At 41.7% G+C, this 20,852-nt stretch overlaps 1 protein-coding gene and 1 long non-coding RNA gene across 13 annotated transcripts in view; one reads left to right on the plus strand and one right to left on the minus strand.

Annotated features, from left to right (window-relative positions):
* SIAH1 (siah E3 ubiquitin protein ligase 1) overlaps positions 1-20,852 on the minus strand; it is a 64,476-nt gene that overhangs the window by 2,820 nt on the left and 40,804 nt on the right. Inside the window, exons 3-4 of one of the 6 annotated variants that reach the window (XM_048958368.1) lie at positions 19,176-19,267; positions 5,312-5,454 (exon numbers count right to left, since the gene is read on the minus strand). The gene's annotated coding sequence lies outside the window, so the exon portion shown is untranslated. Of the gene's footprint in view, positions 1-5,311; positions 5,455-13,528; positions 14,040-14,640; positions 14,808-15,091; positions 15,205-19,175; positions 19,268-20,852 lie in introns of those variants that run through there. The other 5 variants (XM_048958367.1, XM_048958366.1, XM_048958369.1 and 2 more) reach the window with 5 other exon arrangements.
* LOC125699146 (uncharacterized) overlaps positions 15,266-20,852 on the plus strand; it is a 62,223-nt gene continuing 56,636 nt past the window's right edge. For 6 of the 7 annotated variants that reach the window (XR_007379443.1, XR_007379445.1, XR_007379448.1 and 3 more), the window contains exons 1-3: positions 15,366-15,475; positions 18,035-18,105; positions 18,433-18,538. This is a non-coding gene — a long non-coding RNA (uncharacterized LOC125699146). Of the gene's footprint in view, positions 15,476-18,034; positions 18,106-18,432; positions 18,539-20,852 lie in introns of all 7 variants that reach the window. The other variant, XR_007379444.1, reaches the window with a different exon arrangement.

A 20,852-nucleotide genomic window follows, 5' to 3' on the forward strand; every position in this document is an offset into this window, starting at 1 on the left:
CTACATAATACAAATCTAAAGCTGAATTTTAAGCTTTACATAGAAGAAACCAGCCATATGAAATGAAAAAAAAAAAAAAAAGCTTGAATATCATAATCCTATTTACTGTATCAGGACAATTAAAAAACAACAGCCCCTAGTTACAAGGAAAAACATAGCTAAGATTATCCTACCCTGGGAAAGAGCCATGTAATACTGACTCTTCACTTCTATAGCTTTTGAAATATATCCATTGCTTTCACTTGCTGAATTAAACCACGTGTGAAGACATCAGGAAATAAATAGAAAACAGAAATTATTTTACTTAGCTTTCTAAGCAAGACAAGAAATGCAGAAGATGAAATTTGAGAATTAAGAATTAAGCACTGCTTATGAAGTTTTACATTCGGTAGTTTTCAGTTCTTTCCAATGTCTCTGAACCAGAGTGGCTGTCTGACTGCACAATGCTTTCAAGCATTCAACGAGCAATGGTAAAAGGCCTGTATGTCTTTTAACACGTACAGATGCCACGCTTTGTCCTGGTCCCCCTGACTCCCCTCCTACTTGCACAAAAGGAACCACTAGTATTGCCAGGAAAAATAAAAACTTAATATTGAGCAGATAATCCTTACCTCCATAGGTTAAAGTAAAATGCTATTCAAAACTGGAATCCATTATACAGAAACATTCTTAACCACCTTAAGTGTTTCTGTGCATCAGCCCTGTATCTCTTGTGTATGAAACCGAAAATAAACTTCATCTTTAATCTCCTTTATATTTGACATGGGAATAGTAACCAATAGGCAAGCTTCCCATATTTAGAATTATTTCAACCACAAACAAGCTTACTCATACTTGGACTAGATACCTCAAAGCAGCATACTGTGCGTGCTTTAGCAAGGCATGCGCTATTCAGGGCACGTGATGAACAAACTATGAGATTCCAAGAAGCAAAACAACTTTTCCCTTGACGTTCACAAAACAGCCACAGTGGTCAACGTCACTCTTTTCAGCAAAAGCCCCTTTTCTCCAATCCAGAGCTCAAACACAGGTTTTTGGGAGCTGGCATTCAGTCTGAGTCTTCAACTCTCAAGTGCCCCATACCAGCATCATCTCATCCCTCCAAAGTCTTTTCTTCCACCTTGAGCGCCTTGCTCTCAAAATATCCAGATCTTATCTTTGGACATAAAACCATGCAGTAGTTTTCACTACTGGACCCTACATGGTCCAGATCCAAAAGGAATGGTAGTTTTTTGGCCTTGTTTTCCTACTTCAAGCATTTCCTCTAGATGGGAAGTTTAAGTGATCTATGACAAATCAAATCTATGCTCTGGGGAAGTTACGCCCCACCAGTTTGTTGCAGAGAGTTCAGACAGACAGCCCCAGTGATAACTGAGCACTACTGCTAGTTTTCTCCAAAATCTGCAGATGGGAGACTCGTGGTGTCACACTGTGGTCCAGGAAAACAAACTGCACACACACAGAGTAATTGCACAGTACCACACTGCTTGGAACGAGCATAGAAATCACATACATATTCTTGTGTAAAATTCTGAAAACATCACCTTGCAGAAATTGTAAACACGTTTTGGAATAGTTTTTGTGTGCTTCATCTTACCTGCATCCACACCTCCTGATCCCCAGAACCCACAAACAACACTGGGAAAACCACTGTTCCCCAGGCAGTCTGACTGGCCAGGTGAGCTTTGCTCTGGCTGATAACACCTCCAGGAGCCAGTACCACAGTTAGGTAACCAACCTCCAAGCTTTGCACAAGACCTCGCACACAGATGCACTTCCACATCAGCTTTCAGTGCTTCAGAAGCACTGAAGAAGATACTGCACAGCCCTGGTTTGGCACCACTCCTGCCTGTGCCTGGCCTTCAAACACAACTGAGCACCATCCCACAAAGCATGGAGCCAAAATGCACAGGAATCTGTGAACCGAGCCACCGAAATGAACAAGCAAAGAAGAAGCTGGATAATGCAAGAAACTGCAGTTTACCAAGCCCAAAGCTGTCCAAAGCATAAGTTCCCGTTTTTCATAGATGCCTTAAAACCTACAAGATAATGGCAAATCAAAGTGTTCATAGCATAATACAGTTAGTCTGTATTTGCCTTTGTCAAACTTTCTCAGCAAATTACCAACCGAAACCAAACATCTAACTGGAAATAAGAGTTTAATGTTATTTTTAGTTACAAAACATTTTCTACAGGTCAAAAAAAACCACAAAAGAACCCAAAACAACACAACCCTATGTGCAAAGCTTGCCATTAGCTTTGTTCCACACACTGGGAGCAAGCGCATAAGCAATACCAACAAACCGCAGGATGCTGGTTGTCATCTGCAGAAAGTAATTCCTACAACCCCTACTATTTGAAACATCAAACAAATCTGCCTAAGTTTAACCAGCAGAGTGAAAGAAGAGACGCACTTTAACACTCCCAACTCCAGCCCGAGGACAGCTCTGCTCTGGGTGAAACCAGCCCAGCCCGCTGATGGCCAGCAGTGCAGGAAGCGCATGGTAGCGTCACCTCCTGTGAGCCATGGGGCTGCACCAGTGACAGATCCGACAGATCACACGAGGCACATTTCAGCGGAGGCAGCAGGGGAACACACTGCCAAGAGCTGTTCTGCTCACAGACAAAGCAAGGCTGCAGCACCTGAGTCTTAAAAATGCTTTCCTACTATTTGAAATTCAGGTTCTGAAATTCAGGTAGACTGTGGAAGCTTTTACTGGATCCATAACACATGCAAGTTAGCACCACTGCCAAGGATTTGGTGCTCTTAACAGAAGACACTGACTAAATACACAGTATGTTTACGATTCATCACTGTCTGTTCCACCAGGTGAGAGTCAAGGAAGTTTCCCAGGGACCGAGACGAAGAAAAGCAGCAGGAGCAACCTGTGGACTACGTGCCAAGAGCTCAGCAGTCAGTAAGCCATGCCCAATGCCCGGGGCTCCACCTCCTGCCATGCATGGCTGTCCCAGCAGCCGCCAGCCCTGTACGGAGCCGTGCTGCAGCAAGCAACACCTGAACAGGCTGGGAAACCCCTGAGCTAAAGTCACTGTGAGAGCAGGAAGGTACAGCAAACTGAACAGCCCAGCTGACGTGCAGACACATGGAAAACACCTTCAAGTTCAGAAAGATAACATATCTCATGTGCCATGGCAGTAACACAGTACGTATGAATAAATTTGTGCCATCTCAGCTTCTCACCTCTCCAAGGCACTAGCTTCAGGCACCATCCTGGAATCCAAACTTAACCTATTTCACTGAAACAGAGGGTACTTTTAACACCCTCAGGCTAACACCATCAACTTTTCCGACACCTTTACTTGCTCTCAATAGATTACGCTTGGGACTAATGCCTTAAATGCCTTTTGAGAAGGTAACAGAATTAGTGTTGGGGGAAAAAAAGAAACAAAACAAACCACCACCAAATATCTGTATAGTTACCTTAGTGTTTGAAACAAGAAAAAAATCTGTGTAGTGCCTAAGAATGGTGAAAGGACAGAAAAATGCCTTAGCAAAGGCTTCTATACGTGACGCAGTTATGTCAATCACATTTTAGAACTAAGTGAATTCAGAGAGTTGCATTCAAGAATCAGTAACTCTTAACACCTAACAGTTATGACCAAGGTAACACAAAATCTTTCATTTTTTCAGCTGCACAATCATATTTGAGAATGATACCTATATAAAGAAAAGCCCAGTTGTGGAGCACTGAGAATTAGATCCCTTCGTTACATAGCACTCAAATTTGTGGAGAACACTGACAGCTGGCTACTTCAAGATGCTGTAGAGTCCAAAGAATGCCAAAACCCCCAAACTAAGTCAATTGTTGAAAATACCAATTGCTTTGCAGGTCTAAATGATAACTAACAGTAAATACAGTTAGCCACTGCCATCAGAAATGCATGCAATTCAATATTCATAACATTTATAACATAAAATAAACTGAAAGATTCGTGTCACCAGTACTTCATTGGCAGCAGAAGAAAGGTTTAGTGAATGCCTATGAATTGTATAATCATGGGACTGTTCATCCTCTGCGATTATCTGCAGTGAACCACCAGACCCCAACACTCAACACGTGTCTGATACTACCATGTATGTTCCCTTGTACAAATGCTATCACCAGCTGAGTCATTACTAGCGGGCAATCCAGATCTTTTCCAAACTCAGCAACTGTAGCAGATGCAAACAGCACTGTAAACACAAGCACTATGTTATTACACCCGTTTAACTGCAGTGACAAGTATCTCATCCAGTACAAAAACCTGAGTTGTGGCTAGTGTTATTTCATTTCAACCACTGTCATTAGCTCTTTCTCCTATCTCTGCCAGGACGTTGAACACCCACCCACATGCTGCCTGTTTCTAGCTGCCAAAGGTTTTCTTCCCAATAATTTTATGATGTAAAATTAGGAAGAGCAACCTAGACAAGGTATACAACAACCACATAAAACATAGCTTTTTTTTTTTTTTTTAAGAAACAAAGAACTTCATCAATTTCAGGTGAATAACCCATACTGTACCAATCCAGAACTTTGCAATTCACTGCATAAATTCCAGAGAATCAAGATCAAAGTTAGCACTGAGTATCAGAGACTATATTGCTAGGAGACTAGTCCTGCAGGGAGATGAACTCTGAAACAAAGTACATAGGAGAAAAAATTCTAACCAATAAAACCCCAGATTTCATTCTAGAATGACAACCAGAAATGTCTGATCAAAAGCAGAAATCCTGTGTCTGGCCCACTCAGTCTGCACTATATAATTAGAGAACATTCCATGTCTCACTCATATTTATGCTTAGAACTAAATAAGAAAACAGATTGATTTGTACACTCAGGCCATCAACAAAGTGTTATATACCACTATATGACATCTCTCCCTTTTTTTGAGCTTGAAAGGAGAGGAAGCAGAACAGAAATAAAAGAGAAACTATAAATGAAATTTCTGAAAATTCAAGCTGTACTAAAATCAACGCCACCGCTAGAAAAAGAAAATGCAGAGATACACTATGTAAACTGGTATAAGCAAAAATCACTGATATTTGGTTGTCTCTTGTGATGAAAGACAGGCTAGTAAAACAATCTTTTCCATTACATATAGTTATAAATAGACAGAAAAAGAGCCATTCTTTAAATACAAATCAAAACCAAATGCTGGCATTAAAAGGTTGTGGATCATTTCCAAACAGGAGTTTAGTGTATTTTTTCCTTTTCAAAACCAAGTAAATAACTCAGCTTGCTGACACTGCAGGACCCCACCCACCACAGACGAGAATCACTGTTCAGAGATGCACATTCTTGCACTGTACCTTTAGCGGTGCTCTGTGACCAAGGCCTCCTCTTTTCTCTGTTCACCAGCTCTGTCTTCAGTGTAACTATCAGCAGTCAGTCAGTACTCAGAGCATTCCCTGACAGAGGACGCCTGAACCTCCAGCATGCCCGCACCTGGAACCTACAGCATAACAAAGTGGTTTGAATGCAGAACAACAGCCGTCCGTCCCGTACCGCAGCCTCCTCTGGCTACCAAAGGAGTGCACCTTCCTGCAGTCTGCCACAGTTTGAGCGCAGCAAGGCTAAATGAGGTAAAGCAGAAGCACGGATTTCAAAATAAAGATCGTGGCAGAAACCAAAGAATCTGACAAAATAAAGACACGGTTCATGTGAAAACACACAGAACTCCACATGAACAATTAGCAACAGGGAAAACAGTTTTAATTCACTTATTTATGTTTTAGCAGTATCTCATTTCCTTTCACCATGACTAGAGCAAACTAAACTGCACTACATGAGGATCATCCCGAAACAGTAATTCTGTCTATAAAAAACAGGTAAACAGACACCTTTTCAAAAGTTCCAGGCTTAGCAGGTTGCATTAAAAAGTAAGCAAGGCATACAAAGTGACCAGCTACTACGTATATCAGTAAGTTGCAGGGGAAAACAAAAAGTTATTTTCCATGCTGTACCATCATAAGAATCTGATGCAGAAAGCACTGAATTCTGCTCTATGAAACATCATATCCATAGATGGACTCTAGACACAAGTTGAGGAAAAACACACAAGCACAGAACAACTCAGTGTTAACAGCAAATCCTACCAAGTGCGACAAATTGAGGGCTGCCTTTCTTTCCTCAGAGTGATTTTGCAAAAACTATATTCTTCACTGTATACTGTAATTGCCATGCAATATTGCATCACCACTGCTGTGTCTGTGGCAGACACAGGGAAGAGGGTGTGGCATAGAAGTGCCTACCTTAACTCAGTAAAGCTAAGCTGAAAGAAATATCTATGCTTTGTTGTGCTTTCACATACAAAATCTTCCTGCAGTAACTATTCCAATTCCAGATCTATTTTGTACTCAGAAACTTTCCTGCATAACTAAATAGTACTAGGGAACAGACCATCAAAACAACCTGACCTGATTCCAGAAAGACGTGGCTCACAGGAGACCAATCACAACACAGAGCTGCTTTGTAGAAGGAAGAGTCAGAAAAGGATTAGGTATATAGACTACTTTAATACAGACCTCTCCATTTTGTGCATTGCTTAGGTTCATGTGTACTTCTGTCTTAAATATTAATTGGTTCTTGTGTTCTTTAATCCGTTCTGTATTTTTGTACACAGGGCTGAACAATGGAACCCAGTGGAGACGTGAAGAACGGCTCACCTGCCTGTGGAGGTGACCGCATACAGGAGGGCACGGAGACCTTTCTGCCACGAGGTACGTCACACACAGATGTACCACCATGTGTGGTTTCAAGTACAACCCCACAGCAGTAGCACTGAAAGCCTAACAGTGCAATTCACAGATCTGATTCCTCCCTATAAAACAGATATCCAGCTGTCCCTTTTCCAGTTCAGGTATTTAATCTTCTGATGTGAGCTGGAATGAGAATGTTTAGAAGAATAACAGAAAGACAATGTCCTCATTTTCTCTCTCACACCACTCACAAATGGGATAAAGTACATAGAATTTTAAATGTAAGGAAACAAGTCCATATTCTTAAAATGGGTATTCCTATATTTTTGAAACAAAATGTTCACACTATAGATGATTGTTTAAAGCTTTTCAGTACTTCGTTTCCTTAACTTCCCATTTTCTACATGCCCTGTGTTACTAGCATCCATTCTTTGAAGTACTTGTCTCCACTAAACCCAAAACTGTTTAAGTGACTCATTTGTTCTCTGCTCATTAGTTCTGAATCAACTGCTCCTGTTGTATTGTAGCATAAGGATTCAACTTTCACCATTTAAAATCTTGTTTTTAATTGTTATTACAATGCTACCTGCATTCTTAAACTTGGTTATTGGTAAGTTTACATGGTCCTATTTCTGCACAGAGCACCGACTCTACATTCCTTATTTCTTCAGAACACACTTTCCAGGAAACACTCGTTTGAGAACATGGCTTTATCTCACAAACAAAAGCACTTTTCAGTCTTTCTTATCAACCTCAGGCACAGCACCCAGAAATGCTGTGCATTGCTGACTCCACAGACCACCACGTTCCACAAGAAGTTTCAGCATTCCTTGAGATGTGAAAAATAGAATTAGTGGTACAGGGTAGTCTGTGGCGTGGGATATTCAGTCTGTGGCAGACCTGGGGTTACTTCCTGCTCCATCACAAGTGTCTGAGTCACCGCAGGCAACTACTTCCCTGCCTTTAGAGCACTGTGTGTAGCTGCAAGCCTCAGACAAAAATGCAAAAAGCGATGAATTAGCATGAGAAGGATACTAAATTAACTCTGTAGACCCTCTTCAGATTTACTTCCAGTCAGCAGCAACAAAATGTCACGACATGCTAAATGACATTATGTTAAACTATTTCAAGATCTCACTCCTTAATCCAGCAGTAGTCAGACTGCAATCACTGATTACTTTCCAAGGATGATCCAAGTCCTGCTCACATATGGATAACTGCCTTCTTCCAAGCCCAGCATGTTCTACATCAGAGACAAATTAGGGAGATGAGGCATTTGCAACATCCTTCTCACAGATTTTAAGTAATCTCAAGACCCTCTTCTTCCACCAACTCCACAATGACATTTTATGGAAAGCCAGTAATAGAAATCTCTCTTTGGAGGAATCCTTGGATTACCAAAAAAAGTTCTCCCAGCATTCCCTCTGAAGATGCAAGGTGAATAACCCAGGTTTTGAAGCTAGTGATTCATATTCAGCAGAACAATAGCTCTCAGACCAGAGAACTGTATTTTCTTTTACCACTATTAATTTCTGTTCAGGTTTATCGAAAATATGAATGAAATGCACAATTTCACTCACTTGTATCGCCTGGGAAATGCTTCATAGAATACAAAATTAAAATCCAGCCATAATCACTCTGAAGTCGGGCTGAGACTGTGCCAGAAAATAAAACACAGGCCATTACAAATGCTTGGGAAACGACAGGTGCAGGTACACCTCTCTGCCACTTTGTGCTCCCTCAGTACTTTCTAGATTCAAACATTACTACACCCTTTGCTGCAAAGTACTGTTCCCCCCTTCTGTCACATGGTTAGATCAAAACTTTACGTTGCAATGCTGAATCCGGAACATCAAACCCTAACAATGACTCACTACCTGAAATTTAACTGCAAATGTCAGTATTTTCAAACCTTTTTCTTTTATTGGAGTGTTACAAAGAAAAAAAAAAAAAGGCTTTAGGTTGGATGATCAAGCACTCAAAATTAGAAAACAACGAAAGTTTGACACGCAACTCTATTTCCTCCTATGCATATTAAGGAACAGCTCTCATGAAATACTTATTTCCTCCCACTCACTCCTTTAGCAAAGCAGAATCTGTATGTACCTGGAAGAATTATATTTGCACAAAGAACAATACTTATTCTTTAAACTGATCAGCTGGTTTAAAATAAAGCTGTTTAGGACAGCAGATATTTTAACACACACAGAAATGCTCTTAAAATTACTGCTTTACAGGTGCCATTTAAATGAACATCCATCTCAACTTCTGTTATGAAGTGCCTGCTTTTATTTGTAAACTATCTATTTTACATGATTGCACTTGACCTAACACAAAGCCAAGCTAAAATTTTATAGTACACCATCAACATCTGCCAGCCAAATCTTCCCTCGTCACACCTGTGCAACCAGTCTTCAATTACACCCTGGGCACACTTGCATAATCACAGATATCAGCCATGTGGGGACGAGGCATACGCAGACATCTCAGCTGTGTTAACTCCTCCGTGCTCCAAAAAGAGGGGAAAGAAAATTCTGCACATGGAACTCATAACCCTTATGATTTATACACATGTATGTGGGTTTATATATACTTCAAAATAAACAATTCAGTAATCAAGGGATCAGTTGAGAAGATTTTCATTGCTTTTACCAGAAGACAACTGCACATGCACAGAAGCAGAGGGCAAAGACCACGACTTCAGGCTTATCTCTATGCAAAACTGAACTACTTCACATCGATTTAAAAACTCCTTCAACTAGGAGTTTATCCTTAAAATGGGGTTATATATGCATCAATACACAAACGTATATAGAAATGTGTTTCAAATGTGATTTCCAGACCAACGCTAAGTAAATAAAGAAAAATCAAGACAATTAAGATATCTGATCCTAAGACAGAAATCTGAGGGGAGAAGAGCAGAGCAGAGTCCATTTTCACAGACTGGAGGAGAGTAAGTCCTGGTGCTGAACTGATACAATGAGCTATAGGTACTATTTTTCAAATAGAAAGTAGCAATATTACATGTTTTAAGGGCTCTTAAATATTTTAATAGCACTTCTAAGAACTGCTCACTTGCATATTCCTGAAGAGCCTTCAGATACCATTACAAACAACTAAAGAAAATGATTTATCTACAGTACAAAGAACAATCCGTCAGATCTGCGCTGCAGGACCCCAGGCACACAGTGTACACAGTATGCCAGAGTGCAGTCCCACCATTCCTACAACAAACAAAAGCAAGCTGCCACCAAAAGGGATGGCTCTGCTGCCTTGTACCCATTCAGTTTCTCTCTGTTTAAAGTAATGCATTCAGCAAAATCAGCCTCACACAACTACACGAGTGCTTAGACTGGCACAAGGAAGACATCAAAAACGAGCTGGCAGTGGGAGGGCAAGACTCTCAGCTGTAAGTCTGCACTTTCACTGATCCCAAGCTCTCCTACAAGGGGGGATGACTTCTCTTGCAGCAGCACTTGTTCTTATGTTACCATGCAGGAGGCTATTCTGGGATGTGAACCAGATAATAGTTGCCTGTTCCCCACAGGTGATTAGTTCTCTCCCGAACCTGGAACTGAAACAGCCCCACTGCATGTTCACACTGGTGCCAGCTTCACTGCAAGTGTCACATTGGTGTCACCACTGGTAGCCTGAGTAAAAGTTGTCTTCAGTAGCCCAGAATCCTACCCTCAGCATGCTACAACTTGCTCAAGGCTACATCTTCTGGTACTTCTTTTCTAAAACTGAGGTGTTAACAGCAACAAATCATGCGGTTTAGAAATAAAGCTCTCTATTAGAAAAATCACTTTTAAAATCCACTTCTGTGTATACAGCACATTTTGGCATAAAGAAACAGACTAAGATTTACAACATTTATAATCCTAGTATTTCAGTTATCAACCCCTTAGCAGGTATAGAAAACAGAACTTTTTTTTTCCTCTCATGGAAGTTCTGTAACAAACAAGAAATGACTCCATATACACCTACATTTCTAAGTTAAACATCAGCTCTAGCAATCTTTACATAAATGAATTTATTTTGAAGCTTTCTCTTCCCTAATTTAACACTAAGTTGTTTTGAAATACTCCTTCTCCACTTAAACCTTTTCAATCTTTTGACAATTTATGCATTAGTAAAATGTAACATACAATTTTCCTCCAACATTTCATCTGAACATGTGTTTGAGAACAACTCTTAAAGCTGTGGCACTCTACATTCTCCGCCTTGACAGCATTCAAACTACAAACACAAACACTGAAAAGCCACTGCTGTCTTTCATCAAAGACTAAATGAAATTTTGCTCTGTTTCGTACTACATGTGAGAAACGTAGGAATGAACATCAAAACATGAACTTAAAGGCTTCATAACACAGACACCAAAGTTCAAGAATTGGTGCTCCACTTTAAAGGAGCTGATGGCTACTTCGAACAACAGACATTATTACGCTCTGCTTTTCTTAGCATCTCAGCAAGGTCATCAACTGTTACAAGAAAAGATACACAACTGCTTCTACATAAGGCAAACAAAAAAGGAAGCAGTCAACAACTGTCTGCAGGTGGATTTCCTGTTCTTTTCTAAATCCATTTCCCTGCAGGAAAATATTCATAGTAATTTTATAAACACATTTCCGGATGCAGAAGGACAAAGACAATTGTCACCATTCAAATGTTTTACTTCCTACTGAAAACAGACAATCTCAGCTTCCATACTCAATTCTCAGTGCTATGCTTCTACAAAGAAACAAGTCACAATCAGAAATGCACCATTTGGTTAATGGTAATCATCTAGCTCTTTATCTGATTAAAGCACTGGGGCATTAGTAACCAAATCTCTCATTATTCCTGTAATAACACAAAAAAAATCACCATTTTGTAGATTAACTCGAGCAGGAATATATTTAAAATAGTTGTCCAGAACATTACAGAAGCATAGCATGTACTGTGGATTAGAACTAGAGTGTGGATGTGCTTATATTTTTCTCTTTTTTAGATGAAGCATGGCATAAAACTTAAGAGTATTAATGGAGCATTCCTGCCAGGTTTTGTTTTCCTTTCCTAGCATAGCTAACATCTGAACACTCAATAGCATGGTAAAAAAAACCCAAAGCAACAACTTCAAGTGAGCAACTTGGGAAGATTTGTTAAAAACAACTGAGAACTAACAGGAAAAACTCCATAAAACCTGCAACATGCAGTGAGCATGCAGTATTTATACGCATCTCTCCATTTGCTCTTATTTTACTGTTCACAATGCAATACCATAACAGAAAGCACAGACCAAAACTGCTTTTCTCCCGTGATGCTGTGCTGATGCTGCTTAAGATATTAACAGCACATACATTCTGAAACAGTGCAAACTGCCTCCAAGGATTCTTATTTATAAAACAAACAACAGAAAACATTTCACTGAGGAAAAGATGCCTCTACTTTCAGTGTATTTCTCCCCAAGAGGGAGATCTCCTACTATTCTTTTTTCCCACACACCTAGTTTTCACTTTTCTTAAGGATAATTTTCCTTTAAAAAAAAAAAAAAAAAAAAAAAAAAAAAAAGAAACCAGAAAAGCAATTAAAAAAGCACGATTAAATCAATTAAAAGCCATCTCTTAAACGTTCACCTCAGAGAAAAAAAGCTAAGCTTTGAGCCTTAAGCAATAGCTGAGATGGACTAGAGCTTGACAGTGTCTTTCCAGTGTACTTCACTGCGACTGGCTTCCTGTGCTTCCTGTTTCTATGAAGCACTACCTGCTGAGGTACAGCAGTGAGGGATTCGGGTAACTCTACAGACAACTGCGGGAAACAGTCTTCACCCTGAGCATCCACAGACTGCAAAGGTGCAACACAGCTCAGTAAATGAGTTAGCTTCTTATGTGTGCCCAGAATTTCTTCCATGGATTCACCTTCATTACTTGGTTCAGCTTGCTTCCAAAAAATGAGACAACCGCTAAAGCAACATACACAGTGACATTCTACTTGGCAAAACTTTGCCCAACTTTTAAAGCTAGCAGTTAAAAACTAGAAATGCTACTGCAAGCAGAAAAATCAAATAAAGCTCTTTTAACTTAAGAACATCATGTTTCTCATAAGAACTGAATATCCAGTTTTCCAGAATATTTTGTGTGAAGACCAGAGCTCTTAAAACTATTCTGCCTGATTTCATTGAGCATTCAGACCAGCAGGATTTGCTCTGACATAAACTCCCTCATGCTCCCCCCCTCCCTTGCCTGGGAGCAAGTGTCCTTGACATCCAAGTAGACTCCTTTCTCAGTTCGCACTGAGCAGACAGCAGCAACAATACTCATGCCTAAGCACAGAAGATACTTCTGGTATTTAAAATATTTACTTTCCTTAGTTCACACCTACTTAGCTGGAGCCACTGGATTTCAGAGCTAACTAACTCACAGTATAGTCTAATAAGACTACAGCATTAGAACCTTACCAACGTAAATATGGATTACTTAACAAGATACTCTGTCGTGACTGCTTTCAGGATAAAAATGCTCATTATTTCATCTTTTAGAATTTGTGGGTCACAACAGACTCCTAAAAGTATACAAGAGATTGTTCTTAACCTTGTGCTTTCCTGCATAACTTTTCCCTACCGTAAAAATGCTGGAAGTAATTAAGAACATCCGTTTCCATTGAACTTCATGCAATTATCATCTCTAGCACTCAATTTCAACATCAATATTACAGCATAGAGCAAATGCTAGAAATAGATACAATGCAGTCTATTCTTCAAGCAGGTGTACTCTTCTGCAGCAGCTAACCAGCCCAGAGATTGGAATTTTAAGTACCAGCCTCAGCATTAGTCTACCTGTACTGCAGTACCTCAAACGTTCTGGAAGACCAACCAGAGGAACTCGGTTGAGAAGAGTCCCTTCTGTCTTCCTCCCCTTCTGGAATGTGCAGTGCTGGCCTCTGAGCTTAGGAGGGAGATAAACAGAGAACTGAAACTACGTCCTGTGCGTGGAACATCCCACGTCCTTCCTGACCTACTGCACTTTGCTATGAGCCTCCCTAAAAACCACTCACGTGCACCTCAAGAAAATTAAAGCCACTTTGCCTATTTAACACTGAAGCAAATCACTCATTACAAAAAAGAGCTAGCGTTCACCAAGACCGGCTGAAATAAGGACCAAAGAGAGAATATTAAGAAATACATTTACAACTGTTACAAACCATGAACTCAAACTATTAAAGGTGCCACCAGTTCATCACTGGAATAATCGCTCCCGTCTTCCCCTCAAGTAGCGCCTCCACAATACGTGCTACTGTTCCCCGTGTTTTAAGACTATGATAAGTAAGAGCAGAAAAGGGAAAGAACTGAAGGTCTCCGGCCTTTTAAACGTGTAGAGCTAAACAAGAATCTGCCCCACGCGCCGCGCAGAACCTGAACAGCAGGGGCACGCAGCCGCCCATGCCTCCCGCACAGCCTCCCCCCGGTCCCCACGCCGCTCCCGGGCTCCCCCCGCCGCCGCGGCCCAGCTGACCTTCGGCGCGCGTTGCCCCGCTCGCACAAAGCGCGGCGGCGGGGCCGGGCCCACAAAGGGGCAGGCGGCCCCGCGGCTGAGCGGCGCAGGCCTCGCGGCAGGCCCCGAGCCGGATCCGGGCCGGGCCCGCACCCGGCGCACGATAGCCCGGCGGCACCGCCCGGCCGCAGCTCCCCTTCCCCTCGGGGACCCGGCGGACCCGGCCGCGGAGGCCCCGCCGCGTCTCGGCGCCCGGGCCGAGCCCCTCTCTTAGCCCGGCCGCGAGCGGGAAGCCGGCCGCGCTCGGGCCGCGCCGGGGCCTCGTCCGAAGACTCGCCGGAGGCCGCCGGGCCGTCCCCGAGGCAGCGCCGGGGCCTTCCCCGGGCAGCGGCCCGCGGCCCCTCTGCGCCGCGCGGGGCCTCTTGGGGCGAGGCTCCGAGGCCGCCGGGCCGCACTCCACGACGCGCTCACCTGCGGGCGCCGGGCCGGGAGGACGTCGCTCTGTCGGCCTGGCTCCCCGATGGCGCGGGCTGCTGGGCGACGTGCCGCGCGGCGCTCGGCTAGACGCTGGGTGCCCGGCCCGACCCGCCCGCGCGCTCCCTGCCTCGCTCCCTCCCGCCTGCCGGCCGAGGAGACGCCGCCGCGGGGGCGCGCCGGCTGCGGCGGAGCTCTCCTGCCTGCCGCGCGCGCTCCCGAGACAGGCGGGCGGCGGCAGCGCGCGGCCGGCAGAGCCCCCGCGCACGCGCACCCGGCAGCGACGCGCGCGGGCCGGGCCGCCCCGCCGCCGGCGCGGGGAACAAAGGCCGCGCTCCTCCGGCCGCGCCTCTCCGCGGGGCGGCGCCGGGCTCGGCCCCGGGGCCGCTCGCCCCCGCCGGCCGACCGACCCCTCCGCTCCCCCCCTCGGCCCGCGGCCGCCTCTCACCTGTACCACTGCCGGAACCTTGTCGCGGCCACCTGGCTCCGCTGAGGGAGCGCGAGCGCAGAGCGGCGCCGCGAAGGAAAGGCACGCGGCGCTCCGGGCCCGGCCCTCGGCCCGCCCGCCCCTCTCAGGGGGAGCGCTGCCGGGCTGCAGGCGATCGTTTTGGCTCAACGGCATCGGCGGCGTCACGGCCCCAGCGTTCCACCCGGGCTCCTGCAGGACGGCTCTCCATGCACCGAGAAAGGAGAACGTCCGCGGCCGCAGCCCGTGCCTCCTGCGGCTCCCGGTAACGGCCGCTCACGCAGCCCGGGCTACTGCGCCGTACCGCCGCCTCCTCCCCTCACCGCCCTTGCATAACGCGGCCCGGGCCGGCCCCGCTCCAACTGCGTATGTAACTGCAGCGCTTCAGCTGAAGGGAATCGTGTAATTGCGAGCGTGCTTACATACGCAGTGCTGGATTGGTTGTCTGCTGGTGTTGTTAAGTGGTTTGCCAGAGGAGAGCCGTTGTTTATTTTACTTTCAGTTAAATATTTAGGATGGCAAACATACATACCTATATATATACGTATATATACACATATACATGCACACACACACACACACACACACATATATATATATATATATATATATATATATATATATATAATATAAATATATATAAAATAAATATATATATATATAATCCACCAAAGCAAATTCTGGGCTAGTTTGATTTGTAATCAAACTATTTGTTAGGTGGTTCTCGCTATCCTCATTCCTGCTAGTGACCAGAAAGCACTTCTTTATCTAACATTTCCATGTTGAATCTGCCAATTCTGCTCTTAGGTCAGAGATTGTTAGGATTACTTTGGAGAAGCTGCCTTCAACATGCATCACCACAGCAATGCAGTAAGATATGCATCAAACCCGCTATTGAAGAATCTTCCCAACTGCAAATAATACCAATTATTTATAGCCATAGAACACCTGGTATAGAAGCAAAACTTCCTCACACGCACTTTTTCACCGCCCAGTTGTAATTTCGCAGCGGTTACTGAGCTTTCTCCTTAAGCATTCATGAGGAACTATGCACGTGGCAATGACTGCCAACCTGTAGTGGGACTGTCTTCCTGAATACTTAAGGAAACACATTCTGATTAAGCAGGGTATTATTCTTGTTGTGGAAGGATGTGTTCCTGAAGCATCATGTTATCAGTATTAGAGGTGTTGTTGTTTGTTTTTTTTTTTTACCTTTGATTTCTGTATAGACATAGAGAAGTCTATTCAGTAGTAGAAACTTCAAAAAAAGTTGTCTTCTGTATACAAGAAGAAGAAAACCTCCATAGCAGTAGCAGCCAGTATTTTTAGGTGTAAGAGCCACAGTGCTTATCATTTGCAGCAATCTGCGTGGTTTACTACAAAACGTGTCTACGATTAAGGCTTTGATTCTGCAAACTTGCACTGACTTTTTGCTTATGAAAAAAACAAATATTGATACAGTCTCACAATCATATATAAAATCAATGCGTAGCTATAAGCATTTGCCTTTCCCAGAGTAGAAACTCATTCCTTGAGCAGTGAAACTGGTCTTTTCCTTACCTCTTTCTTTACCACAGCATCCTTTAACTTTGCTCTTGGCAGCCTCAGCTCTGAAATGTGTCCAGCTTACTGGAACAGACCCCATAGCAACACCACACAGGCCCCATCACAGTAGGAAATCAGGGTAAAAACATTTCAAAGGTCATATAAGCCACCTTTCTGCTCCAAGGTAGAATCATCCGTGCCTTCATTAATTCTGACCAATGTTTGTCTAAACAGGTCATAAAAAGACTGCTACAGTTGAAATGTTAAAACTTGCCTTCTAAAACCTATTCTAGTGTTTATCTGTCTTTAGCATTCCACTGTTTCTCAACATATATAACTTAAGTGTCCCATTATAAATTTAGTGCATTCTTGAAATGCTTCAGTTGAACATACAAGCAATTTGCCCCCTTCCATTTCTGAAGATGTGAAGTGATATTTAGGTTATTAGTGATATTTTACATTTCTGTAAACCTCATTCTTTGTTTCAAGAATGAAAGCAGGCCACCAACAACTGCCAGTTCTGCAGATGGCTGTGTACTAGCAACACATGGTAGCACTCTCTTGAGACTGAGAAATATGATTGCCAATGGTTGCTGAACTGGATACTCAGATTTTGTGGCTGGATCTGGTTTCTCAGGCAGAAGCACTGCTTCTGAGCATTCATAGTAACATCTGATCCTGGCAGCTAAGTGCCTAAGTCCTAAGCAAAGCATCCGCAAATAAACCCTTATCTAAGTCCGTGTGTACTATCATTGAAGCCAGCAAAAATACAGATGCTTAAATGCATTTTCTTTTTGCAGCATCTCAGAGTCTCTAAAAGTAATGAAGAATAATCTTCTACACAGTTCTGAATATCCTAGTTTGACTACTTCTTTTGGTATGAAATGAGAACATTTAGTTGTTAAGGAAAATGAATACACAGGTCCATCAAAATACAACTATTTTGACACTTGTGTTGGAGAAGTATCCAAAGGTAACGGTGTGCTAATTACAAATTAGTGATTACACAAATGATAAAAGGAAATCTAAGATAACCATTTATAAAAGTAATAAACATAGTAGAATTTCATGAGAAATATGCATTGTTCACCTGGAAAATATGTTCTATTTACAAAAATAGAAGAAAAAATATTTTTATCTTCTTTTTTTCTGACCAATTAATATCATCCTCGTATATATTAGTACAGTGAATGTACTGTAAGGATTTCTACTGTCCATAATTTCCCAGTATCACAGAAAGGAAAATTACAAACTTCCACATTTTGTCTCAAACATTCATGAGAATTCTAGAGGTGTTACTATTGATTAAGATGGAAAATCAGTTACTTAAATACTTAGGTATTAATTTACCTATTTTAATTTGCATTCTTCATTTCACAGGCTGCAAAACATCTGTGTTCCCAGACAGAAGAATAGCAGAGCTACTTAGATCAGTTCCATTACCCAAAAAAGTAAGATTGTTTTTCTAAACACTGATACCTGTTTTGTATGTTTGGATCACACATTTTGTATAGTGGCAACATTTTGAACTGACAGGAATCCACAAGAAAGCAATTTGGGGATATGCTCAAGACTTTCATATGTACTATTAACAAAATCTAATTTGTGAAAAGCACACATTCTCTGAAGTATGTGTGTTTTCCCACTCCTAACCTGCAAAGTTTCATACATATATGCACACACATCTGTACACACACACGCAGTATTGCTGACTCCTCTAACTGCATTGATGAGTACTGAACATGACATAAAGCCCTGTTTTTCTTCTTTCCTGCAAGGCTGTCTCTAAGGTCTGTGGCATTTGACAGACCCCCCTCAGGTTTGATCTCACCAGAGAAACGGAACAAGCAAAACCTTCCGAAGTAGAAGCTGAAGTTTTAGAAGGTAAATAAATAAAATCCCAAACTTAGTATTTTTTATAATAAATATTTCATTTTAGAAGTAATGTTATGGTAGACTGGTTGGATTTGGCAGTCCTGATGTACCAGCTGACTTCATTGGATATCCTCATAGAAAATGCATATTATAGTCTATTATTAATTACTGTGCAGCTATGTACTAACTCTTCAAATATTTAAAATACAATCTGAAAAAATACCACTGGCTTTCTATCCTTAATAATAATTGACTGATTTCACTGATGCCAGTTATTTTTTAGAAAAAAACATTTTTTAAATCATTTTTTTAGTTATTATTAATTTGATTTATTTACCACTTATGACCACTTTCAGAATTTGTAAGAGGCTGAAATTGAAAGAAGAGACAGAAAATAAGTTCTGTAGAAAGACTGAGAGAAGGTGAAAGAATTTTTGGTTTTGCAATAGGCACAGTTTTAGGCAGACAAAAAAAAAACAACTTTTAACAGGAAAAAATGTTAAATGTTAAATGCTTTTAAAGAAGTTTTTCTTGAGGAGAAACGGTGCCTTGTTTCTCTTTAAATAATATACACACATTCACATTAAAGAATACTGCAGAAGTATTTTCAGAACTGTAGAATTCAGAGAACAGCAGATCTACTCACTCTTCAGAAGCACTGTATAATTGGTGTAAGACTTGGCTTTTACCACAGCTTCATCCCAATAATAGCCAGCAGCTTGACAGTTTGTAGATATCCTAGCATGTAGAAAACGTGAAATTAGTTTGCATGTATTTCTTCTATATGTAGTATTTATTTAGAAAATATATTTATTTTTAAAATCTATCAACTAATTGTAGGCTATCCAGTAGCGCTGATGTGTCACAGAGATCCACAAAAATATTTGTGATCATCATATCTCCAGACAATTACTACCTTGCTATTTTAGAAGGGAAGCAAGTGGCTGTCTGCCAACATGGCTGAAGTAATTCATCTAGATTCTGTTTTAGAACAACAGGTTCTGATTTTCAAGACAAAAGTAGCAGCACGTTGAGCCAACACAAGCAGCAGTACGAATCCAAAGAGGAACTTAAGACCATCAGGTTCTTTTCCAAGAGTCCATAAGTAGCCATTAGACAAAACACAGTTCCAGTCAGCACTGTCCTGCTTTATATTACAACTGCTTAACTAAATTTAAAAAGCCTTTTAAACCAATTAAAATCTCCTGAATTACCCAGTTCTTACATATTTAAATATACAGTCTTCATTTGACTCCTCCTGAGTAAAGAATGAAATGTATAATTATTTAACATGAAAATAGCTTAACGTCATGAAATTTTTGTGGGCATGCAGCACACAAAATGCACAGATACAAATTCCTATCTGTTTAGTGATTCAATAAGAAAATTACAAGATGAAGTGATTTTAAAATAACATAAAACACATAATAACGTTTTGGAATTTGAATGTCCTTAATAAGGTTAAGCAAGACATGAAGGCATTGACAAGGTTTTTGGGAGGTTATGCCTGGGAGGAACAAATCCATCTTACACCATGATATGAAGAACAACGTAACTGGGTGATACCTACTATGCAGTAATACCTACTATGCAATAGTAGGTATGCTATTAGAGACAATACACAAAATAAGTCATCTACTAAAAAATGACTTTAAGACAAATCTGCATATGTCAGGGACTATTACTAGATCTGGATCAGTTTGACACAACATACACAGATAATCAAGCACTAGCTAGACCTTAAATGTGATATAAAATGTTCTGATCCAAACTCAGCAGAACAAATAGTATATGTGAACATTTTTAGCTAGCACACATAAGTTAGTTTTGCAGGAGGTACTCAGTCCTGTGCCAAGCTTCATTACAGGTAGTTCCCATGTAAATTTTGCATTACATTGTTATTTGTCGTTCAGGCAAACAGCCAACATTTAGAGCCGTCCTGCAATATTTCTATCAGAAGGTGACTCATGTAGGACATAGGTGCATCTTTGGCATAAGCTTATTTATTCAAGAAATTATTTCCTTGAACACACTGGAGGAAAAGAGGAGAGTGGCATCACTTTCCTTGCTTACAAATTCTTCTGCTTTTGTAAAATAAGTCTGACAGAAACTCATGGCTGCTCTTCAAGTTTTCTGATAAGAAAACACAATCCCCATTTCTGTACTTGGACAAATCTCCCGAGGCACATGATTAACACCTTGCTCAGATCCTGCCACGTTTACCACCTCCTACTGTTCTAGCTCTCACAATATGCATGAATGTTTCATTGTTCCTGTTCAGCTCTTACTTATTGACTGTACTCAGGCCCATGACTGAGCACAG

This window comes from Lagopus muta, chromosome 12, assembly GCF_023343835.1.
Source record: "Lagopus muta isolate bLagMut1 chromosome 12, bLagMut1 primary, whole genome shotgun sequence".
Taxonomy (NCBI): Eukaryota; Metazoa; Chordata; class Aves; order Galliformes; family Phasianidae; genus Lagopus; species Lagopus muta.